The following is a 6,744-nucleotide window of genomic DNA, read 5'->3' as shown; positions in this document are numbered from 1 at the left end:
AAAAAAAAAAAAAAAAAAAAAAAGCCACGCTTGACTGATAATGCATTGCTTTGGATGGTGAAACATTATGAAAGTTTAATTTTTAATTAAATCTGAAATACCAATTATAACTGAAAGAGATTTTAACCTGTTTCTTTTCAGACTGCCTGAAGTTACATTTTAGATGCTGAAATCACTGCACCTTAAAAACAAAAAGATTAAGCTGCACTGCATTCCTGTAAGTAAAAGCTTTTCTGGTACCTTTTGTCAGTGTTTCTCTGAATACTGCACACACAACAAAAGTGTTAGCACAATAACTGGAGTTGGATAAAGGTCAGAGTGCCCTTGGGTAGCATTTCCAAATTTAAATGACTTTTTATTAACTACCCATTCCCCTCCCTGCCACCCCAAAATAAAAATGGTAAGTTTTACTAGACCTTTACCATCATCCCTCCAGATTGCTAATTCTTTCTGCTTTTTGTTTTGAATTTTATTAGGGATGGTGTGTGGCTTTGTCTCCATTAACATACATTTCCTGTCATCCTGTCACTGAGAATGCCTGCACTTTTATGCAGAGATAATAGAAAGTAGCAAAAGATTCTCAATGGCATCAACTATAGAGTATGTTCTGCTCTGTGATGTCATGAGAAATTTTTCTTCTTTGTTGTAAGACAAAATAGGAAGAGAAAGTTTCTGTTGATATCGACAACTGGATTCAAGTGCCTCAAGACACTGGTTGGGGTCAGAAGTATATAATTACTCTGTGGGTATGTGCATGTGCACATACGTTCATACATATGTGTATGTGTTTTCTACTGTGTCAGCAAATTGTTGAAATAATACATCTGATGTCTTTGAGGGAAGGAGCTGAGGCTGTGTGTCTAAGAGCACCATCATTCCACAAATGTATGTCAGAAGCTACACCAGTCTGGTCTACTGGTATTTTTAGGAAAGCAAATAGTAGTTGGAATTTTAATGTTTGAATAACAAGCAAAAGAATAAAGCTGGTGGAGAGTCTGAAAGAGTTGGATGCCCTGAGCTAAAAAGTCCATAAATAAAACAGCTACCAGAAAAGCCAAACCCCAAACCAGGAGCTTATAGACGGGAGGAAAAAATGGGTTTTTAGTTGTGCAATAAAAGGTTATGAAATACTACAAAGCAAAGTCAATCTGTTTTCCTGGTCGAGATCAAACTCCACAGTTTGTAATGAAATCCAGAAGCTTCTGAGCTTTTCCCAAGTAGTATCTTTGTTATACTGCACAAAGTGTTACTGCTTTTAACTGTTATATGGGATCACCTCCCTGCCTCCCCCCCCACTTTTTTTTTTTTTTTTACTTTAATGAATTTTATTTGGAGACTAGCTGAAGGGTACAGCATACTGTGGGTAGATAATACCCCTTCCAGCATGGAACGCCAGGCATGAGTCAGTCAGGCAGATTGTGCCATTTTGGCTCTAATCCATTCTGTTTTTACATTACTGGCAGGGGCCATGCCATTGTGTTGTTAAATATTGTGCATTAGCTGCAGCCTGTGACCAGTGAGTATTTAAAATTTTCTGTTCATTGTTCTTGAATTCCTGCCATCAACAGTGCCCTGGGCACCCTGGCCATCTTTGTGCTTCTCAACTTAAGTGAGGTAAGGATGCTACTTGATTTAGTGGTGCCAGTGACTTGCCATTTTGGAAATAGTGAAGTAAAAGGGATGCATGAAGAGGAGATGCCTTCTGAATACATGGGCATTGAATTTAAAAGCCCTGTTGTAATTCTTTCTGTATAATAAAGTAATAATCAAGATACTTTTTTGTGTAAAGCATTAGCCATTTTCTTCCCAGAATGTAATAGCAGAGTGAGGAGTGAAGGCAGGCTAAGACAGGTTCTTTGCATTCTCGGGATCCAGATGGTCAGTGGGAATTGGTGGAAGTCGAAAGAGGGGGCCACATAGCAAGATGTGGCTCTGAGAAATGTCTGGCAGCTGGGATAGGATATATTGCTCAGTAAACAGAACGGGAATAATTCAATTGGAAAAACAATAAAATGTAAGTATGGAACACAGCTATAGAAAAATAATATTGTTGCTCTTTTATAGAGGATGGGAAACTGAGGCATAATGGTTAAATGACTTGCTCAGTGAATCAGTGGTAGAACTAGAAGTAAAATACAGGGTTCTGGCACCTCAGTTCAGCACAACTGCATCCTTTCTTTTGCTTTAGAATGCTCTTAGCTGGGCCGTTGTTGGGGGGCATGCAGTATTTTGTCTCCAGCTATTGCCCACCTTCAATTTATGGAAGAATCCCATCTCTGCATTCCCAGATGTTCTTAGGTTTAGAAGTCTTAGCCTGTAACTCCACCTCTGGATATTACTGTTACTTTTCAGTGTTCCAATAGCCAGTAACCCAGAAAAATAATACTGCATAATCCTTAGCCACAGAAGAAATGTGTCCTGAGAACTTCCTTCATGGTTCACTATCAATTCATTCTGCTAATTTCTGAGTTGTAGAGCGAGATAAGCTCCAGTAACTGGCTTTCCTGTAAGAGAGAGCTACCACCGCAGAGACTTTTTTTTTTAACCTGAAGAATGGGGGAAGAAATGTAGGGGGAGGGGAGAGATGTTTTTACAGTAGCTAATTATGACAAGTATTGGACAGGTCTTCACCTGGTGCAAGAAAAATGTGCCTTACTCAGTCAACATCCATGAATTTTATGTCATTTTATACCAAAGAAAGAGCTTCCTGATAGTCCCACCAAATTGGGGCTTTTTAAATGCAAATGTGCTCTTAACAGGAAGGGATAGTGGGCTTGATACTTCAATGTGATGAACATTCTGGTCCCAGCCCAATGATACAGAAACATATTCATTACACTGCATAGTTGCACTGAAGCTAGTACAACTACTTTAAGCATATGCTTACATGCTTTGATGCATCAGGACCAACACCCAGCAGTCTCAAAACCTGTACAAGGTATACACTTCACTTGGTGTGAGTATTTACTTTCCATATGTGTGAGAACAGCAATAAGAATAAGATATGTGCACCAAGGTAAAATACAGTGCATACAAGCCAAAAATTGTCCAGTGCATATAGTGCTTTGGGATAAATAGTCAGAGCAGCATTTAGAAATTTAAACCAGGTTTCTTCTCTCCAAGGCTGGTAAGAATCCTACATAGTAAGTACATGTGTTAATGTCTTGATGCATTGAGTCTCAAATGTGACTTAGTGTGTTTGTTGAGAAGCCCAGAAATCCTGCATTCTGAATCTGGCTCAGGTACTGGATTTGGTCAAATCACTTAACTCTTCTGTGCCTCACCTTTCATGTCTGTTTTTCAGTTGTGGATAGTACTGACATAATTACGCAATTACATTGTTCAGTCAGTCTTTGTAAAGCTCTTAGAAGAGAAGTGCTAAGCATTGTTGTTATTAACAAGCATCTTGTATAGACAAAACACAGGGGATGGGGATATAGTCACTCATTGGGGGTGATACTTCGTAACTCATTTGTGCCTTTGTTTCATTCCATTACTCAAAGGTATCAAGGACAACTCTGATTTACAAACATATTTCTCCTATCACACTCCCCACCCTTGAGTACTTCATTGTGCATGTTCTCTCTCTGTCTGATTTTCCTCCATATCAAATTAACCTTGCTTACCAAACTTTCTTCCTCTCCTCTGTGTTACACAGCTGAGACATTTGTGTAGCCTCCAAATTACAGAGAACAAATTCATTTTGTCTACGGATTATGTTTGCTGATGATGTATGAAACAGACAGAAGACAGTTTGAATTTTCATAAGTTCAACTAACCTTGCAGGCATAGGGAAAGGAACTGGCAGAACCCAAGCCAATGTGACATGGAAGTCAGGCATCCCAGAGTGCACTCTGCATATGTAGCGTCAGGATGTCAAGGCTAAGAAGGGCTTCTTCCATCAGAGGCATGCTTTTAAATGAAGGAAATATTCTGAAGCAACAAACCATCTACTCTAAAGAATCCTCCAGGTTCTCCTTTACAGTGCATTGAACATCATAGCTCTTAGGACTCATGGGTATCTGCTTGCCTCTGTTGTAACTTACAGTTTTAACCAGACTTTCATACCTGTGACATGCTGTGTTCACCCTACAGTTTTCTAAGTCCTTTTTCTGCTAACAACTCTAAACTGTGCTTGAAGAAAGATAGCAGACTTGAGCTTCTTTTTGACAGAGGAAAACTGTGTCTTCTACACTGATGTGAAAATGATGTTGCTAGAAAGTGCACTCAGGCTCTCAAAGCTAACTTTCACTAAGAAATTGAATTGGCCTTCACAAAGAGGATTAACTTTGTTTTTCCTTCCTCCTACATTACATCAAACCAGAAAATCCTGGAGATGAATTCTACTCTGATTTTCACCCATATATCCCCATCAAAGGTAACGGGGTTGCAGAGATGCCAGTCAAAGCACATTTTCATCCAGTTGGAGCAGTCAAGACTGTAGAGATCTGATTTCTTCATTGCCTGACTTGTGGTAAAATTTTCAAAAGTGCCGATGTGATTTAGAGGCATAAATGTCTCTAACTTGGCTTTCAGCATAAGCTCCCAAGCACATTAAGTCATTTTTGAAAATGGGACTTAGCTCAGTCATTCAAGCATCTTTGAAATTTCCTCTTGATTGTCAATATTGAGGAGAGGGAAGATATGGTAAGGGTCTTTCTGTGCAGAAAAGGTTGATGAGAGGGATCAACTGTTCTCTTTATCTTTTGGGGGAAAGACAAGAAGACATCAGCTTACATTGTAGCAAAAAATGGTTTAAATTGGATATTGGGGAAAATGTTTTAAATGTAATGATAGTTTAACATTATAGCAGGCTCCCTGAGAAGCTATGGAATCCCCTTCACTGGAGTTTTCTAAGAACTGACTAGCTCAAGGTCCACCAAGGATGGTCAAAGGTCCCTTCCAGTCCTATATATCTATGCTTTTGTAGTTGTTACCAAGACACTTTCATTTTGTGATTCAACATTCATTAAAAATAGTTTTGGGGGGGGAAGAGGGAAAGGAGGAGAATATTGGTTAGTGGGTTAACATGCTCCTGATTAGATGTGTTGAATGTTTACAAAAGATCATTAGGGTTCTAATTTTTCCAGCCTCCAAATCTGCATTGTTTTACTTGGGTGTCTGTTGGGCACTGGCTCTTTTCTTTTCTTTTGAGACAAAGATAGGGAGAATTAACATAGATCTTCAAGGTGAGATCCTTAATTGGCATTCATCTGTATAGTGCTGCTCAAGTCAATGGAGTAATGCCTATTGAGGCCATCTGAATCCTGGGCATTTAAACTTTGCATAACTTGAGAAAATCCAAGCATTGTTTAGTCCTTCAAATATCACTTGGTGTGAAGTCTTCTGTGTTAAGGTACAGTGACAGTTTAAAAGTGCAAATACAGTGAATGATCAGAAGAACAAATATGTAGTGAGGCTTATGGTAATTCTTTCTACAAAAGGAAAATTTCTCAAGAGATTATGCAAGTTTGTGATTGTCTTTGAATTTACATCTAAATGTCCTCAGAAGAACAACACTAAGACCATTTTAGGAACTGTATGTTGCCTTAGAACTGTGCTAGCTAGCTCAGTTGATTTTCCCCCCTTTTCTTTTGCTCTCATATTGTTTTTAATGAGTTCCATCTACATCTCAACTAAAAAAGCAGCTAGGACTGAGTGTTATTTATGTCCATCATGCATTTTTTGTTTTGTTTTGCTTTGTTTTTTGTTCAAAATGTCTGGCATTCCTTTTGTAAGACCATACAGTAAGTGCAGATTGGATCAGTTGCAGTGTACAAGGGCCAGAGTCCTGATTTACTATAGCATGCAGCTCTGGTTTTACTGTGTATTCCCTACATTAGATAGAGAGAAGAAAACAGCTCTCTAGTGTACAGTTGCTTTAGTAGATGCAAGAATATCAGCTGTGATTCACTCATTTTAGAAACTGTGGGGATATCAGTGTTAATTCCCTGAGTGGGATTGCTTTCATAAGTTATAAAACACTGTAGTGTTTCAACACTTAAAGAGGCTACAGTGAAACCAGACCATCTTTCACTCCATTTATCAAAGTGTTTGCTGGTCTCACTTCAAGGCAGTTGAAAGACTAAGGAATACTGAACCTAGAAAGTTAATCTATAGCCAGAGATGACATTAGATGAAAGCTACAAAAAGCAAAGAGTCAGCGCAAACCTTATGGCTCTAGCCCCCTCTTGCTCCTGTCGTATTTCTCTCTAAAGTACAGAGCAAATTCTGCGGCACTAACAGCACCATGGTTATTCTGGATTTATGTCAGCATCCCCAAGCAGAATTTGATTGAATGGAGTTAGAGACAGTTAAACAAACTCCTGGGAATCCCTTTGTCCCATGTATGGTTGACCTTGAAATGCATATAACACATGACCCTTTTGGGCTGGCTCCTCCCATGCTACAAACTAGCACAAGTGTGAATTACACTAGTAGAAGACTGGGTCCTCTGTGTGTCTGGTTGTGGGCAGACATAATGCTTAGAACATTGCAAATGCACTGTAAGTCCCATGAGCCTAGACATCCATGTTTTAGACCAGTTTAAATTTCCTGGAACATTTCAGAAGCCCACTGGAAAAATCAAGTACTATTTTGAGCTGGTTCACTTTGAACCAATTCAGTGTTGTGTGGACACAAAACATTTCATGCCTAGTGTCTAGTCAGTCCTCCAGACATCCCAAACTGTATTGCTCCTCAGTGTCGTCTGTCCCTGTCCCTCCCACCTGCCCCCCCCCCCCC

At 39.3% G+C, this 6,744-nt stretch overlaps 1 long non-coding RNA gene across 1 annotated transcript in view; it reads left to right on the top strand.

Annotated features, from left to right (window-relative positions):
- Positions 1 to 6,744, top strand: part of LOC109304598 — a 589,090-nt gene that overhangs the window by 238,591 nt on the left and 343,755 nt on the right. The window contains exon 4 of the long non-coding RNA XR_002099429.1: positions 142 to 217. This is a non-coding gene — a long non-coding RNA (uncharacterized LOC109304598). The remainder of the gene's footprint in view (positions 1 to 141; positions 218 to 6,744) is intronic.

The sequence above is a fragment of the Gavialis gangeticus genome, unplaced genomic scaffold, assembly GCF_001723915.1.
Source record: "Gavialis gangeticus isolate Ggan-Ray unplaced genomic scaffold, GavGan_comp1, whole genome shotgun sequence".
In the NCBI taxonomy this organism is placed as follows: domain Eukaryota; kingdom Metazoa; phylum Chordata; order Crocodylia; family Gavialidae; genus Gavialis; species Gavialis gangeticus.
Note: the sequence above shows the minus strand (reverse complement) of the source record. Positions and strands in the feature narration are given on the sequence as shown.